An 18,826-nucleotide genomic window follows, 5' to 3' on the forward strand; every position below is an offset into this window, starting at 1 on the left:
TGAATCTGCTATGGCAGCATACAGACATATTGTTTTATCAAGCACAACAGTTCTTTTGGCTTAAAATACAGCAGTTTATTTCAAAGAGGGGTGTAAGAGCAGAAACTGCTTTCAGTCTTGTCTGTGTTTTCCGCCATATATATATTATAAGTGTGTCGCACTTAGAAAATTATAGACAAAACTTACATGGGGTAGAATGGTTTTCCCCAAACAAAAAAGTCATTAGATGAGCGCTACTTCCCCATTTACTTGCATGCTGTTGGTTTCCACCTGCATGATGGTAAGCAGATGTGTAGGCCAGTCTTGTCTTCTTTTTATGCAGTAGAGTCCTTCTTGGTAATTGTAGCAGGCAATCGATTTGGAACAGGCGTAAGTCTCACCTCTGTCGTTCTCGGCGTTTCGCCAGGTCTGGCTTCCTCAGGAGAGAATGACAATAGGAAGTGGCAGCACCTGACTGCAATCAACTGATTACACTTATAAAACACCAGATTGGTGAAAATGTGTAGTCTTGTTTTGTTTGAGTGAAATCCTGCACCCACTGCGGCCCTATGTGGAATAGTTTGGGGACCACTGCACTAAACAGTCACAAACTGCAAGAATCCTTATGAAATATATGGACGATTTTGGCTTAAGTGACGTTTGGAGAGCAAAGCTTTCAACAAAAAAAAAAAAGGAATATACTTTTCAATTCCTAGTCCATGGTTCGTGCTCAAGAATCGATTTTTTTCCCTAGCAAATAACAATATTTCACCAAGAATACATCCGATAATCATCAGTGATCATTCACCAATCTCTTTAGCCCTCAAAATTAACTCCCGCACGATACCCCACGCAAGCTCGCGCTGTAAAGAACTCATCAGTACCAAAGAACGGCTAGATAGCCTCTGTCTAAAAAAAACTCAGGTTCTGTTACAACAACTACGATATACCTGTCACACTTCGACGGAATGGAGCAGACTCACATGCAGAATTCAGTATTGAACACAATCAGAAGCAGGAACAACCTTAAGACGCTACAGAAGGAGGAAATAACGAGCTAAGAAATAAAAAGATACAAACGGGAAACAAGAGAGCCAGGCAAAATTCACTGGAGTAGGACACTATAGCAAAGGACTTGGCACCAGGCATAAAATAACAAACTGGTAGAATAATATGAATGAACTTACAACGTAGAAATATCTTGGACTATGAATACTGGCTGTAGTGACAACAAAGGGCGAAAACATTTTGGTACGAGACTAGGGAGTGACAAATAATTTAAGCACATGAAGAATGGGGCACAGGTGGGAACGATAGGTAATCATAATCAGAGACAAGTTAGACAGCAGGAAGAGTGAGAGATGGAAACAGGAGGGTGAGGCTTCAAATTAAAGCAGCAAGAGACAATATACCAAGACATGACAACCCTCACCCAGGCGTGACAATACAAACTTTATGCATAATAACAAATCCGGGAAATATTTTGCAAACCAACTTGAACGGAACATAGAAAAAAAGATTACAACAATACAAAATTTAGCCGGCATAATAACACAATCACCAGAAAAAATTAACAAAACGTTCTATAGCTACTACAAAAACTTATACTCTGTGACAAATGAACATAACGAAGAAGAAATTAACTCATTCGTTAGCAATCTTGACATCCCTCAAATAACTTTTGAAAGCAAACAATTGCTAGATACCCCACTTGCCCTTATCCGAATTATGGAATGGTGTAAAGGACATGCCAACAGGTCGCGCACCAGGGCCCGATGGGTTCTCGACATCATATCTTTAACACTTTTGGAATGTGCTGGCACCACTTTTCTATAGAATGGTTGAGGAAATCAGTGCCGATTGTCAAATTAGATATAAACTATAGGTCCAACATCTGCAAAAATACATTGACAATGACAAAGGATAAGAACCTTTAACTTATACAGTTCAAGATACTGCACAGATGACACATTACTCTAAAATGCACAAAATGGGGTTCTCCCAATCAGAAAAATGCACAAACTGCTACTATGATACTTCAGATACATACTTTCATGCTCCTTGGCAATGTAAACCAGTGCAAGAGGTCACAGGTAACGAAGAAACTTTCCTATTGAACTGCAGGATTCCATTGTCTCCAATCCTTTGTCTGCTTAGCAATCTGAATACAGTAAATATCTCAAACCATCAAGCCCGTCCACTACTAGCAAGTTAACGATAGCCAAAAAACAATATTGTTAAATTGGAAAAACAAAACATTAAGCGATTGGTTCATGTTAATCATTGAATATATAACATTGGAGAAAATATCTCCCAAACAGACAAATAAAATGGACAAATACGAACAACAATGGGAAACAGTTGTTACACCTCGGGCTAGGGGTTTCAGGACGCAACATAGGGTGTGTGCTCCTCCCGTCAAACCCGCACCCAGAAAAGCCAGTGAAAACAGAAAATCAAGCAGTTTCTTTATTCGGCTCACATGAGAACTTTGCCAAAATAACAAACAAAACAATCTAAGAAAACCCCTGACTTCCCTAAACAAAAAGACAATGGTCAATTAATTACATTCACTTAACCTACCTTAACAGTGAAAACCGTACAACAAAAATGGCTTCTCCTTCCCACGTGACTGCTCTACTATCTACACAATTTACAAAAATATACAAGGATCAAACGAATCAGGCATCACTGTTGGAATCTGCACACAAACTGGCGTTTCTGACTACTGGTCTGGCTGGAGAGGAGGACGAGTGCTGGTGGCGAGCTTCTTAAATAGGCCAGGGGCTCCACACTTGGGCCAATCATGGGGCACCAATCAAGAGTGGTTAATCACCAACACCTAATTCACTCATTCAGCCACCCAAATCACAAACACACACACCAGTGGGAAAAAAATCAGTAAAAAGAACAATTGACCCACAGGGTCATAAGACCACACCACCTAAAAATCGGCCCGACCCCAATTCCCCACTTCAGGGCACGTACGTAGTGTAGCCTTGAGTGCGCCAGAACGGGGTCAAACCATTCTCTGCTTAGACAGAGGGGGTGGGGGCAATGTTCCCTCTAAGCTGCGCGCGTGCGCAATCGCGCACTGCTGGCACCTGCTCTGCGCACAAGAAATTCTATGCTGCGCTCAAAAAAAAGACAACAGAAACGAATTAATTGCGTTGTAACTTGGTGAGTGACAGGTGTCCAGCAAATGATACGATAAGGTTCACTTCCGCTACGCAGCCAATCATAGCATTGACATTGCTTGTGTATTGCCCAGCCCACACGCGCGGTGTAGGTTAGCAAGCTATCAACAGTGCGTGAGTGCGGCGGAGTTGAGAGACGCAAAGGCCAACCCCTTATCATGGCGAAACGAACAGGCAGCGACACATCCACTCACCAAGCCAAAGTAAAAAAGAAATGCAGTTCATATAAGATGGAGTGGCTGTCGGAGCATGTGCAAATAGACGAACAAGCGGTGAAACTGTGATATTTGCCACGAAGCCAAAGTACCAAGTGAGTTTTCAGAGGAAAAAATGCGGACTGAATGGAAGTTGGACTTCCTCAAGTGTCATACTCAGCAGAAAAGTCATTTGAAAGCTGTTGAAAATTACAAAGACTCAAGATTGGACAGGCGATTGGTACATTATTGCGGGAGAATGCAAAAAGACCGACAGAAGAGAAACGAGCTGTCCCACAAAACAAAATCTGACCCAGAGGAAGTTGAAGTTCTCATTGACTATATTTTACTTGCCATCGAAATGAATGCGTCAATGGTGTCAGTTCAACAAATCCGCAATCACATGGCAAAGTATGTAAGTATACCAGAAAGCTGGCGAAGTAAAAACTATGCCTTTGAATTTGTAAACTCAATAAATGAGATAGTGGAGAACGAGATAATGTGCAGTGTTAAAAACGCACCCTGGCATACACCGATAGTAGATGAGAGCACTGACATATCAGTACACCAAATGCTAGTCCTATATATTAAGATGTGAAAAAAATAAGGTACAATTTAAGTCAGATTGGTGTGTATTCTAGTGACATTTATAAAGATATTTTAATTATGGATATTAATGTTAGGTTTTGTGTTTGGTTTCTCCTTGTGTGACTTGTCCTGTGATTACCCATTGCTCTCACCTGTGTGTGTTTTCCCAGTGTATTCTGCAATCTGCATCCACCTGTGTTACCCAGCTGTTCCTTGTCTCGTTACCCCTTGTCTGCTTGTGTGTATATATGCTCCCATTTTCTGTTCACTCCTTTGCTGCGTCATTGTCTATGTCTATGTCCGTCTCTGCCAAACTTCAAGTCCGTTCCAAGCCCTCGTGTACCAGTCCCTCTGATTTAAGTAAGTTTTGTTTTAATCTTGCCCTTTGATCCCCAGTGGTTTTGTTTGTACTTTGTGTTTTTGTTAGTTATAATTAAAACGTTTTTTGAGTTCATTGCCTTCTGCCTCCTGCCTTGCATTTTGTTTCCTGCGTTTGGGTCCACACACACCTGCCTGCCCAGCATTCCCTGACAGAATGACGCAGCCACTAGTGGACCCAGCGGGAAACAACCGGCACCGGCATGCTCGCCGACGGCTTTCTGCCCGTTCCCCCGATTTTGTGTTCCCTCGGCATATATTTTTGGACTCTGATTCTGACTCCGACCTGGATTTTGATTTCACGCCCTCTGTTTCCCCTGGTAATTTTTCTTTCCACCCGTCGCACTTGGTGTCCCGTTCTGAAATCTTGGCCAAAGACTCCTACCTGGGATCCCGTTGGGCCATCTATCGGGGACCCCCCCGGGGTGGTCTGCGGGGACGCCCAGGCTCACTGCGGCCTAATGGGGCTATTCTGCCGCCCCTGCCACCTGAAGGCACTCAGCAAAAGCCTCGGCGTGGCCGTCAACGCCGACGGCGCGCGGCAGTGCTGACGTCGTGGGTTCCCGAAGCTTCCGCGCCGACTCCCCGCAGTCAAGTGGCTCCCGCGCCGACTCCCCGCAGTCAAGTGGCTCCCGCGCCGACTCCCCGCAGTCAAGTGGCTCCCGCGCCGACTCCCCGCAGTCAAGTGGCTCCCGCGCCGACTCCCCGCAGTCAAGTGGCTCCCGCGCCGACTCCCCGCAGTCAAGTGGCTCCCGCGCCGACTCCCCGCAGTCAAGTGGCTCCCGCGCCGACTCCCCGCAGTCAAGTGGCTCCCGCGCCGACTCCCCGCAGTCAAGTGGCTCCCGCGCCGACTCCCCGCAGTCTTGTTCTCCCGCCAGCAGTCTCCTGCGACTCCGCTGCTGTTCCGCCAGCAGCCTCCTGCGACGCCGCTGCTGTTCCGCCAGCAGCCTCCTGCGACGCCGCTGCTGTTCCGCCAGCAGCCTCCTGCGACGCCGCTGCTGTTCCGCCAGCAGCCTCCTGCGACGCCGCTGCTGTTCCGCCAGCAGCCTCCTGCGACGCCGCTGCTGTTCCGCCAGCAGCCTCCTGCGACGCCGCTGCTGTTCCGCCAGCAGCCTCCTGCGACTCCGCTGCTGCTCCGCCAGCAGTCTCCTGCGACTCCGCTGCTGCTCCGCCAGCAGTCTCCTGCGACTCCGCTGCTGCTCCGCCAGCAGTCTCCTGCGACTCCGCTGCTGTCCCGCCAGCAGACGACTCCGCTGCTGTCCCGCCAGCAGACGACACCGCTGCTGTCCCGCCAGCAGACGACACCGCTGCTGTCCCGCCAGCAGACGACACCGCTGCTGTCCCGCCAGCAGACGACACCGCTGCTGTCCCGCCAGCAGACGACACCGCTGCTGTCCCGCCAGCAGACGACACCGCTGCTGTCCCGCCAGCAGACGACACCGCTGCTGTCCCGCCAGCAGACGACACCGCTGCTGTCCCGCCAGCAGACGACACCGCTGCTGTCCCGCCAGCAGACGACGACGACGACGACTCCGTTCCTGGTCCGCACGACGACTCCGACTCCGTTCCTGGTCCGCACGACGACTCCGACTCCGTTCCTGGGCCGCACGACGACTCCGACTCCGTTCCTGGGCCGCACGACGACTCCGACTCCGTTCCTGGGCCGCACGACGACTCCGACTCCGTTCCTGGGCCGCACGACGACTCCGACTCCGTTCCTGGGCCGCACGACGACTCCGACTCTGTTCCTGACCCTCGCCCCGATGATGCTGCTCCCCGTTTCCTGCCAAAACGTGGCGGTATGGACAACCGAGCACTACCTCGTCGGGGACGCCCGCCTGATCTGCCTGTGCGGTCGCCCAATGTCTGGCGCCCCGGGCGCCCTCCCGATCGACCCGTGCGATCGGCCCACGTCTGGCGTCCTGGACGCCCGCCTGACTGGCCGTGACGGGCTGGTGTTGCTCCCTCCTCCGAGCAACCTTCTGACTTTTTGTTTCCTCGGGACGTCTGGGATCCGTCCCTTGAGGGGGGGGTACTGTTAGGTTTTGTGTTTGGTTTCTCCTTGTGTGACTTGTCCTGTGATTACCCATTGCTCTCACCTGTGTGTGTTTTCCCAGTGTATTCTGCAATCTGCATCCACCTGTGTTACCCAGCTGTTCCTTGTCTCGTTATCCCTTGTCTGCTTGTGTGTATATATGCTCCCATTTTCTGTTCACTCCTTTGCTGCGTCATTGTCTATGTCTATGTCCGTCTCTGCCAAACTTCAAGTCCGTTCCAAGCCCTCGTGTACCTGTCCCTCTGATTTAAGTAAGTTTTGTTTTAATCTTGCCCTTTGATCCCCAGTGGTTTTGTTTGTACTTTGTGTTTTTGTTAGTTATAATTAAAACGTTTTTTGAGTTCATTGCCTTCTGCCTCCTGCCTTGCATTTTGTTTCCTGCGTTTGGGTCCACACACACCTGCCTGCCCAGCATTCCCTGACAATTAATCATTAAATGCTCTTAATACTAGATAATTTACGGGCAGTAGAAATGCTAATAGGCGTGAAAAGGTGTGATACTGGTGTGTGGCCGCCATGTACCGTATTTTACAGACTATAAATCGCAGTTTTTTTTCATAGTTTGGCAGAGGGTGCGTCTTATACTCTGGAGCGACTTATACTGTATGTGAACTTATTCACACATTATTATATCATTGTTGCTAGTTAGCATGTTCTTTATGCTATAGTTATCTGAATAACTAAATAGCTGTTACATTAACATACCAGGCATGTTCTCAGTTCGTTGTTTATGAGTCATGTAATGTTAGTATACCGTACACTTATTCAGCCTGTTGTTCTCTATTGTATTTTTATTCTAAATTGCCTTTCAAAATGACATGTCTGTTCTTGGTGGTGGATTCTACCAAATGAATTTCCCCCAAAAATGCGACTTATACGCCGGTGAGACATATATGTTTTTACCTTTTAATTGCGCATTTTTTGGCTGGTGCGACTGATATTCCAAAAAATACGGTACACACCTGATGTTGCTCACCGTGGGCCGCAGTGTGCTCAGGGAGCAGGTGTGTTTGCTCAGACACATAGAAAATTAGAGGGAACATTGGGTGGGGGGGAGGGGGTGTTGTGCCAAAAAAGGAAAAAAAAATAAAAACTTTAACTTTTTAAATAATATAAGTATACAGTGATACCTCGGCTCACGAACGCTTAAGCTCACGAACTTTTCGCCTCAAGAACATTAAATTCGCGAGCATATAGTCTCTGCTGGCGAACTAGTTTTCGGCGGACGAACCAAGCCACGCGGTCGGACAGCGCCACGAGAAGCTGACGCACGCTCACGGCGTCCCAGTTAGTCCCCTCCCTTTCGTTGAGTGCGGACGTGGTTTGTGTTTGATAGACATTTTGGACCATATTGAGTGTACTTTTGCTATTATAGGACCGAAAAAGAGTTACATACAGTCCTTATGGAAGGTGACTCGTGTTACCAATTCGCCCTCGACTGGTAATTGGCGGTGCTTTCAGCTTCCCACCGTCGTGAGAAGTGGACCGGCGAGTCACGTTGGCTCGTTGTCGTCGGTTGTCTTCGGTTCGCCCGATTTCCTCTCCAGAAAGGAGGCGGCGTGCATACAAACACCCAGAGGCGTCGGATGGCTTTTTGTGGGCACTTTTATTAACAACCAAAAGCATGTGGGGGGCACAGCAGTGGAGTCTACGCTAACTGCGCACTTTGCCGGTAACACTCTCCTTCCAAACAGTAACTCCCTCCCTCCTCCTCCCACTCCTCCCACTCCCATACCATCGCAAAGGTAAATAAAACAACTTTATTATACAGTACAGTTTATTTCTTCAATTATAATACAATAGCACACTTATTATACATAAAATAAGGTATATTTTTGTGTAGTTTTAAGGCTTATTTAGTAGAAAATTATGTTTTATGGGGACCTGGGAACGGATTATTCTCATTTTAATGGTTTCTTATGGGAAATAAATGTTCGGAAGACGAACTTTTCGCCTCACGCACACTTTCTGGGAACCAATTATGTTCGTGAGCTGAGGTATCACTGTATATCGAGTATAACATATACAGTATATTTAATCAGACAACAATTTAAATAAAATAGAAATATGTGAATTTAAAGTAAATTAAGGGTCATTCAGGGTCCTGAGGCCAGGGACAACATACCCGCTTGCACCCCCCAACCCCCGCCCCTGTTGACAGGCTTGCCTTAAAGGGTATGACAACACCTGGGGAAATGCTAATATTCCATCATTTATCCATAAATGCATGCCTTTTGGATTCATATCATGCCACTTAGTGTAATTACACACATCGCAACACCAAGAAAATGATAGAAATTTGGATCGATTGTCAAGCTAAAACGACCCGCCCCAGAGATCCCGGAAATCTAGCATATTGTGTGCGTGACGTCACTACAAGGAAACAACCGGCTCAGTGCTTAATACTGAATGGCGGCGATGATGGCGGACAAATTTGTTTCTAGTTGCAGCGACGAATCAGACGTAACGAACATTCTTCTAATGGTGACAAGGAGAGTTATGAACCTTTCTTTGTGTGGCAACACGTGGGGAGGGATTTAAAAAATTTCTTTACAATTCGCCAAACAACGCCACCCTGGGTTTGCACCAGGGAAATTAAGGTTCACAAGATAGGCAAGGCTTCACGGTTCGTGCTACAAGGAGAGCAAGAGGCAAGCTGTGAAATACAAATTCTTTATTTTGTAAATAAAATAAATAAATGAATAAATAAAAAGACTTTAAAAGATTGCTGGATCCGCAGGGCTGGGACTTACCAGTGGGGGCGAACCCTCAAAACACTGCAAACAACCCCAACTGAAACAAAAACTCACGGCACACAGGGGGGGCGCCAACACACCCACTGCAAGCCCTCAGCCCTGAACAGAGAAACTGGACAAATGGTTATGATTGCATACAATAAAAGGGCAATAGTCTCGTATTGGGCTATAATGTCCCAAATTAAGAAACTCCAGACAGCATATGACAGTCCTCAAGGGGACAGCCTGAGGATACCGTCCCGCTCCTTGAGGGCGGCAAAGCGGAGCACCGCAATGACGTCCGCTCAGCAAGGCGATGACGTCGGCTCAGCCAAACACGGGACAATCGGACGAAGGGAAATTAGCGCTTAGCAAAGCAGCAGGGTCTCGTTATTAGCAGTCGCCATGTAACATGGCCAGCCTGCAATCACTCCATGCTAAAAGAAAATTAAAACGAATCGTGTTAATCAAAGCTGGTCTAACATTAGTTTAAAAGACGCCATACGTACCGATCCGAGTCAGTGATCCTGCATGACAAAGTTAGGAGGTGGATCCAACTTTGTCTCACGCTAAACAATAGCGCCAGATGTCACACATTTACACCAACGGCAGCAGGAGGAGAGTCTCGCTGGTCGTCACAAAACTAGAGCGATCGGTGTATTTTAGGCAACATTAAAGAGCTCACAGCCATGCGCTTTCTTACCTGGCTGACAGCTAGTGATGTGCCCTACTGTGCCGAGGCGCCGATGCGTGTGCCGAGGAAACCGGAAAAAAAATCTCCAAAGCGCGCATCGAGGCATGTGTTGATTACGCTTGTGGCCACGCCCGAAACCTCGGAAGGCATGTTGCCACGTCCGAAGCCTCACGAGACGGGCTTCCTACGTCATCACCAACACATAGTTTCGCCGGTGATTCGAAATGAAATGGCGCACCGAGACGACAATGAGCTGACAGGTGACACTGACACACCCAACTCGCATCTTCAAACCTAAATTCAATCGGATTCGTTTTGCAATGGACGCACTGTCCAACATCGAAAAAGAAGAGAACATCCCCTGTCTGGGATCATTTTTAGCAGTTCTCTCCTAAAAAGGTACAAATTATAACCAGTGTGAATATATATTGTAAATTATTGTGGCAACACAGTGTATCTATCCCTCGTTTTAATGCCTTTCTTCTACTTGCTGATTTTTCATAAGGTGAAGTGCAAACTTTGTTCTAAAGAACTTGGGTACCAAGAGAACGAAAGGTGTATCTTGTTCCTTGTTTATATGTCAACGTCTAAAATAAAGCAAAATATCTTTCAAGTAGAGCCTAAATCTGAGCTCGGGTCGGGCCCAAAATGTCACTCATTTACGTTCGGGTCGGGTTGGGCCGGACTTCTTCTCTCGCTAACTTTTTTGAATAAATGTATATTTGTATATGGATGTTTACCTAAGGAATACTTGTTATAAAATAAATGAATTGTATAAAACAGAGAAAGGGCGCTGTCATGAGCCGCAGGAGAGCCAGTGCATTGTTTGCGCACATGAAGGCTCTGGGGCTCTCCGCGACTCTGCAACTCTGCATCCTGATATGTCCTTTTCGAATTTCGATATGGATGTGATATTAGTCAAGCATCTTTTATTATCATTTGTTTCGAGGGCCGCACCTCTTCGTGCTAAGCAGGACGTCATGGAGTTCGTGGTGTTCCTTAAAATGTTATTTTGGTTCAGTGCTCCTTAAGGCAGGTTGTTCTTTTATGTATTCTGATGCGAGTCATTGAAATAAAGAAGGTTATTTAAAAGTATATTAGTTTATTTTTGTATATGCTGCTGGAGAGGTGCGTCCATGAGAGCACAATATCCCACGCAGAAATATATTTAACAAACCTATCCAGCGTTATTTTGTTGTGTACATGCATTTATTATGATCATAAAAATATGTAGAGTATTTAAACATTAGGAAAAATTGCGTTCTTTTCTGCCAACTTGAAGAAATTAAAATTAATGTCTGTTGCTGCATTTTGCCAAGGAAATGACGCATGAACTATCCACCTGATAGAACAGAAACACGAATATGAAACATGTTTATTGAATATGCATTTTACAGTCTTGTTCAACTGGGAGAATTTGTTACAAAAGACAGGCTTTAATTTGTTATCATTATGCACATAGGTGTTGTCACAAAGTTGATCACACAAAATGCAACCATTTTCCAAGCAGTGCTCTGTCCAGGTCTGACTGACGCATTGCATCCCTTTATTTCCTCCTCCTGGGTCCTCACAAATAAAAAATACAATTTCGGCTTTTTTTTCGGGCTCGGGGATACAAATAAAAAAAATACAATTTAGGGGTTTTTCGGGCTCGGACCAGAAAGTTAAGTTAATGCTCGGGCTGGGTCGGGCTGGATTTTAGGCTCTACTTTCAAGTAACACACACACATTCATTCACATAACAACTGCCCTTTTGACCCCATCAAATCCATGATATCATTTTAATCGCTCTGTCTGTCGTGACATTTATTTTCCACTTGAAGGCGCAATAGAACAAATGAAGCCTCATGATGCTTCAGCCCAGGAGCGAACCAGTTTGATGGAAAGCCTCATTGCTTCATTATGCTTCAGTTTGCCATCACTGCTGACAGCTGAATGAGCATAAGGGAGGCAATCGGACGTGGGAGACCTCGACACCAAAGAGCAATTGATAGGGTCAAGATAGTTCCCTCCTTATAAAGGAGTGCTCTACAAGCTGATTGGCATGCTGGGCTGATTAGCCCAAAGTGCCAACAGGTGGACAATCTGACCCCTACTGCCACATTTGGTATTCCATTCAATCACACTGATGAAACACCGGCAACAACAGATTGTGTGGGAAACACCGAATGGTTTGTTTTGCATTTCTTTTTGTGAAGCTGATACACCGTGACCGCAAAATAAAGTAATGCATAGAATAATTATCATTTATTCTGCTATCATCGGTTTTCGCTCTGCCTACCGACACAAATATGAGTCGGATTAGAGGATTTGTTCTATGTATTTTACGAGCGATAATTTATACATGTGTCCAGTCCTATATCCAATGCGTGATATGTTTTTTATTTAAAAAAAAGTATTCACTCTGGCCATTTCCCTCCTTTGCTTTGCCTGGGGTGGTAGGGTGGTCTCATTAGAGCCAGTCATCGTTCTCTTTCTTGATATCTCGGGACATTTAGGTGGCTGCGCGTGTAGGTGGGCACCGCATCTGCTTTCAGCAGCAATTTCTTAGCAAAACCTGATTTCATTTGTCCATAGTTCGTATAGCTTTCAGGTGTAAAATGCGCACCACACAAAACCGTGCCGGAGGCTGGGTCTGCAAAATTATCCCTCTTAGCACTGACGAACTTTACCCATTGTCTGCGTGGTCCAGCTCTTCTTCTCGCGTTCAGGAACTCATGGGTACTACATTGCGACAGATGGCTATTTGTACACCACATAGCATGACAGGTTTGAACCATTTTAGCGATTTTTTGATAAAACACGAACGCAACTCTCTCGTCGATAAACAACAATGGCACCTAGCCTCGACCTATTGTTTCCTTGTTATGACGTCTCCGCCCCATTCGGCTGTTTCCAGAATACTTTCAGAAATGTTCGTAATTTTCGATCTATTTTCGATAATTGCTCATGAATAAGATAAGATAAGAAGACCTTTATGGATCCCACCATTGGGAAATTCTCGGTGTTACAGCAGCAAAGATATAGGTAGCTCAGAGGACTGCATGATGTGGCCGTTAATGTATAACATTAGCAGTCAACATTCGAAAACACATTAATAGTCTGTACATAGTACAGGAGGAAAAAAATAGGTGGCAGTGCAGCAGTGCAAATATAAAGTACAGAATTGGAAGCAATAAAAAATATAGTAGTGGAATGTTAGATATTGCACAGTATAATCAAAAGTGCTGAACGGCACAATTGCACCAATGACCGGATGTTTTTAGAGACTATCTAGTGTTCTTATTAAACAGCCTGATAGCGGCAGGCAGGAAGGAGCGGCGGAATGAATGTGATTTCTTTTTTTGGTAACTTTATTAATATTTGTTATCTTGCCACATAATGGTTCTATTGATATCTCACAGCCCCTTAGTGTTTTAATACCCTTTAAGAAATCGTATAAGGTTATCAACAGCTTGAGATGCTGACATTTTTCCAGGTCTCTTTCCTCCTTACGCCGATGGTCGTAAAAGATGTAGAAGCAGCAAGATAACAGACATGTCACTGTCCCACCCTATAAACCAACAAACATTAGAATAACAGTATGCATTAAATTGGCACAATTACCTGATAAAAAACACTCATACCAACAGCTTACTCAGCATTGCTCTTTACCTCCAGGAGCTCTGTGGCTGGAACCAGTCCATTGCTTTCCTTTACAATTTCAATCTCAATTGCTTTGAGATTGGTGGCCCACTTCTCCAAGAATTTGTTGGCAGTGGCCTCACCATTTAGGAGTCGAAAATCTTGTTCTATCTGTGATGTAAAAAATACAGTACAAAAGAAAAAAATTGATGAGTGCATGGAATATTTTAATGATTCAGCAAAAGATGTCTTACCAGTCCAAGTGTGTAGAGAGACTGTGGGAAAACTGTAAAGACATCTGGTGCTGGTGCTTTCTTAACATCATTGACCATCGAGTGACGATAATTGAAGGCAGCTTTCATCTTCTCACGGATAGTTTTTTCATCAGCAGAGTGTCTTAAAACAGCAATCATTGATTCAAAATCCTCATCTGATAACACTGGGTCAGTAGCGAAGGGTCTGGATCGACCACCAACTGAAAAAAAAAATCACCTACTACCCACAAATTCTTTCAATACTGTTAAGCAAACTTACTTTAAGCAGATTTGCTGCCTGACACACTTTTTTTCTAATGCAGTCTTTCTTTGAATGGTCGTCAACAGCCATTAGTCTCTTGCCCGGGTTGTTCCTCCTGAGGCCCCTCAGAAAGTGGAGTCTCTGACGAGCTTTCCTCACCCTGACCGAGGAGTTAGCTGACCAGCAGAGGTCATCAGAGAGGTGGACACCGAGGAATTTAAAGGACTTTGCACGTTCCACACATACTCCGTTTACCCAGAGAGGTGCCGGTTTTGAGTCACGCACCCTCCTGTAGTCCACTATTATTTCCTTGGTCTAGGTGGTATTTAGAACCAAGTTGTTCACCGAGCACCATGCTGACAGTCGCTGTATCTCATCTCTGTAGGCGGATTCGTCACCTCCGGAGATGAGACCAACAACAGTTGTGTCATCACCAAATTTTATGATGGTGTTTGATGAGTGGACAGGTGTGCAGTCATGAGTGTACAGGGAATAAAGAAGTGGGCTCAGCATGCAGCCTTGAGGGGCTCCAGTGCTCAGTTTGATGGTAGGGGATGTGTAGGGGCGTTTAACATACTGTGAGCGGTTAGTCAGAAATTCCTCCCTTGTACATACATTAATTACTCTTACACTTTTAGGGGGGATGTCCTAAATAAAATGAATTCAAGCATAATTAATTATTAATTCATATGCTGTACAGAAAGTAATTTTGGAATATTCATGGTTTGTGGTTTGCCGCGAGATTTTTTTTCCAATGTAAAAACGTGCCGTGACTCAGAAAAGGTTGAAAAACACTGATGTAGAGGGCAACAACATTTTTAATGCAAAAGGGAAAGCTATATTAGTCCGTGTGTTAGGTTACAACTACAACCGACTGATTTTTGCTATGCGTGCTTCTCGTCCCATTTGGCGATTGTTTAACAATAGAATTCCATCGATAGAAGGCATAAAAGCAAAAAACTTACCATTGCCACATTTCCTGGTGCTTCACGTGTGGTGCCAGCCATGACATGTAATAATAAAAACCCGGTAATTTTTAGCCGGCTGGATCACCACTTCGTGTGGACATTCGCTTCTGAAGACGCACATACTTGTTGCGGATTTTCTTCCATTTTTTTAAAGGGATCCTCTGTTTTTAAGACAAGTAATTCTTAAAAGATACATGTTAGTATGAGTTATAATAATTGGATATTAAAACCCCTCTTAATATTTTTGTTTTAATAAAGTTTATAAAATTATTTTAAGTGATAGGTCGCCATTCTTGTTACGTCGCAGTGCGTGACGTCACTGGTCCCGCTGCCGAAATTCCAGCTTGTCACTCGTTAGCTTTCCCAACATGTCGTCAGTTCTACCCTTCCTATTTGAACCAGATCTGAAAAGTGAAGAGCAGGACAGCACTGTCGGTCGTTCACAAGATGAGCTTCAGGGAAAAATGCGTGCAGCACATACATGATAACACAAAAGTTGGGCAAAACTGGTGATGCGTGAGAGTCCTGTTGGGAAGTCCGGTTGGGAGCGAGAGTGTATGCTGTCCGGTTTTATTAGCAGATATTCAAGGTAAGCATATTGCATTTTCAAACTTATCCCAATATAATTATGTAGATTGTTAGCATCCAGAGCTGTCGTGTGCTTTACATACAGTACAGGCCAAAGAGCACACCTTGTGTAATCCATGTCTTGTACATTGTAACGGGTGGTAGCTAGGTTATGTGTATAAAAGTACCAAATAGGGGAGAAGCTTTTATTCATTTATTCAAAAAAAATAATGTTTCCCCCTTGACCACTCTTCACTCGGGAGCTCAGCAGTACGCAAACACGCGTTCCTTGACGAACTCCCAATATTGTTGTGAGGTCCACGTCAGAGTCACTGTCGTCACTGTAGTGTGCCATAAAGCTTTAATTGTTTAGTATGATTTTGGGAAAACTCCCACGAAGAATAGTCAACATAAAAGATAGCAATAGTAATCCAAATCCGCGTTTTTTACCCACTCGAAGATCCAGGAATTAGACTGATCCCATGGCAATGTCGCAGCCGCGTCATGTCGTCGATTCCGCAAAATAGACTGATCTGAAAAGCTGCTGTTTGGGACCGACGAATAAAAAAAATGGACAGATCCGAAACCAGTATTGCTGACGCGGTGGGACCGTCGGATCCAGAAAATAGACGGATGGAAAACTGTTCAGGCGCTAGTTGTAACGCGTGGTGGGTAGGATACGTGCATACAGGGACCAAAAAGGGGGAGAAGCTTCCACATATGCACATTTATTCACTAAAAATAATAATTCCACCTTGACCACTCACTTCAATCTCCTTGTTTCCATTTGACTAGAAATTGCATCCAAAAGCAGCACATCGTGGCATTTTTCTTCGCAAGTTTAGGCAGCAATAAGCAATTGTTGAACACGAAAGATACCAATGACGTCATCACTGCGAGCCCGCAAACCATGGCGCCAACTAACGGTCAAAATATGGACTAAATATTATAAAATATTGCCATTGATTTGACATTTTATGTGTTTCTAACAACATATTTTAGGACAAGAGAACAATTGTTGTGTGTGTATTTAAGTTAGAGGATCACTTTAAGGTATTTGCCAACTTCCTGTAAGGTATGCTCTTCCTAGCCCTGCATTTTAACATTTTTGCCACATGGCAAAAAAAAAAAAATGCCACATGCCACTTTTGGTTCTCGCTGTCTCTCTCAGGGCCAAGCAGCTCGCTGACAATAACTTTACAGGTATTAAGGTCTCTGCCACAGTGTGAGACTTTGGCTTTAGCAACAAGGTAACCGGCTTTGGGGGCTTTCTCGTTTACCTTTGTAGCGTTTCTCAAAAAAGTTGTCTGCTTCTCTGTGTTTTCACAAAGGCGAACAAAATAGTCCATCAACTTGTTTTGAAGCGACGGGTTTTTCGTTTGGGGGTGACGTTTAGGATAGCTGCACGTGTCGCGTTCAAGAACTGCTCAGATTTCTTGCCATCAGCCACCTTGCTGCCCTTGACAATGTGTTGGAATATAACACAAGGGGAGGATTGACTCGTCACATATGGATAAAATGGAAAGGACACTTTCGTGAATATTGACTCTTGACGAGTCTAATCAAATGATGTACAGTAGACGTGGTAGGGTCCACATTGTCGCGGACAGCAAGGTAGCTGATGGCTAGAAATCCGGGCAGTTAGTGAACGCGACAAAAGCAATACCTCGCTCATCTGCACACGACTGCAACTTTCTACCTCCTCCTTCCTTCCTACTGCAACTCCATCCGACGACGTAAAAAAAATAAAAATGCGATACTGGATAATTTCTCGCGGCACACCTGACGATCTCTCACAGCACAACAGTTGAAAAACACTGCTCTACATCCACGAGCGAAACTGACTCCTCCTCATCGGCGCCATTTTCCTCCCGGTCTTCCATGAACGGTAGCAGACCTTCCACGGCAAGTGCCTGAGGACCGGAGGCCTGAAGCAATGTTCAGGATTTACACTGATTCATGAGAGCAAAGAGTGGCCTAAATTTGGACTTTTGGTTGTAACTAATATTGTTTGGTTTGGGTGCACTTTACTATTTATGTTGTCCATATGTTTGCTGTGACTTATTTACATAGACACTTCACAAGTATATGAATAATAAAGCACAAGTTAGGTGTCAAAACGGTTTACACGCTTTATTCATCATCACTGATTCTCATTTCATCTCATTTTGCCATGGTGTCTTTCCTTGAGGTGACTGAAAGAAAGCCATCAGGTCACTCATTTCGAACAGCCATGGCAGCTCCGGTGGAACGGTAGAATGAGACTGGATTCATTGGCCACCACTTTTCTCCACTCACCAGGTTGCACTGATTTGGATGCATCAAAGTCAAGAAAATTTGGTGGGATTTATCTGCTGTCAGTTGTGCTCACTTCATCAGTGTAGGTGAGGTAGTTGTGTAGGACCACACAGGCTTTGACAACATCGATTGCTTTTTCAGGATGCAAATGTATTGTTTTCCCAAGAAATATTTACAGCACAGCCAAGATCCCAAATGTGTTTAACACACCTGAATCAAATGATCATTTCATCAGCAAGCTCTGCAGGAGCCTGATAACGATCCTGATTATTTGATTCAGGTGTGTTGGAGGAGGAAGACATGGAAAACAAGCTGGATAGGGGCTTTTGAGGACCAGACTTGGGCACCCCTGATCTAGGCCTACAACAAATTGCTAATATAAACAAGAACTGTAACAGCCAGGCCTACAACATCAACCTGGCTAAATCCCCGTAAATTTAACTGTTAACAAATTAAATTATTCACATTTCAAGAATTCTCAAGGTGGTCTGTCCGTATGAACAAAATTAGGGCTGTCAAAATTATCGCGTTAACGCGCGGTAATTAATTTTTTAAATTAATCACGTTAAAATATTTGACGCAATTAACGCACATGTCCCGCTCAGACAGTATTCTGCCTTTTGGTAAGTTTTACAGCAAGGCTTTTTGTGCTGTCTAACAGCGAACTCTTGTGGTCGCTTTGCGACATGGTTTATTGTTGTCTTGCCAGTTCAATATGGCTGCACGACGTCTCGGACTGACTCCTACGTTGTAATGTTGTGCTTATATGATCCTTGGACAAGATTTGTCCGTAAGTATGGTTGTTGTAAATAATGTACATATTATGTTAGTAAGCGAAATGTTATATTTTTTGTATGAGACGCTTCTTGTTTATGTTTAGTGAACCTGTATAGCGTGCTAAGCTAACGTTGTCACTAATGCAATGCTTGTGTACTTTTTTTGTAGTTTTACGACGGTCTAAAGAGGACAATGGTTTGAGGCCATTTTATTAATAAATCAGATGAAAAAGAAAGAAGTCTGATTATTATGGCA

Source organism: Corythoichthys intestinalis, chromosome 7 (genome assembly GCF_030265065.1).
Source record: "Corythoichthys intestinalis isolate RoL2023-P3 chromosome 7, ASM3026506v1, whole genome shotgun sequence".
NCBI classification, from domain to species: domain Eukaryota; kingdom Metazoa; phylum Chordata; class Actinopteri; order Syngnathiformes; family Syngnathidae; genus Corythoichthys; species Corythoichthys intestinalis.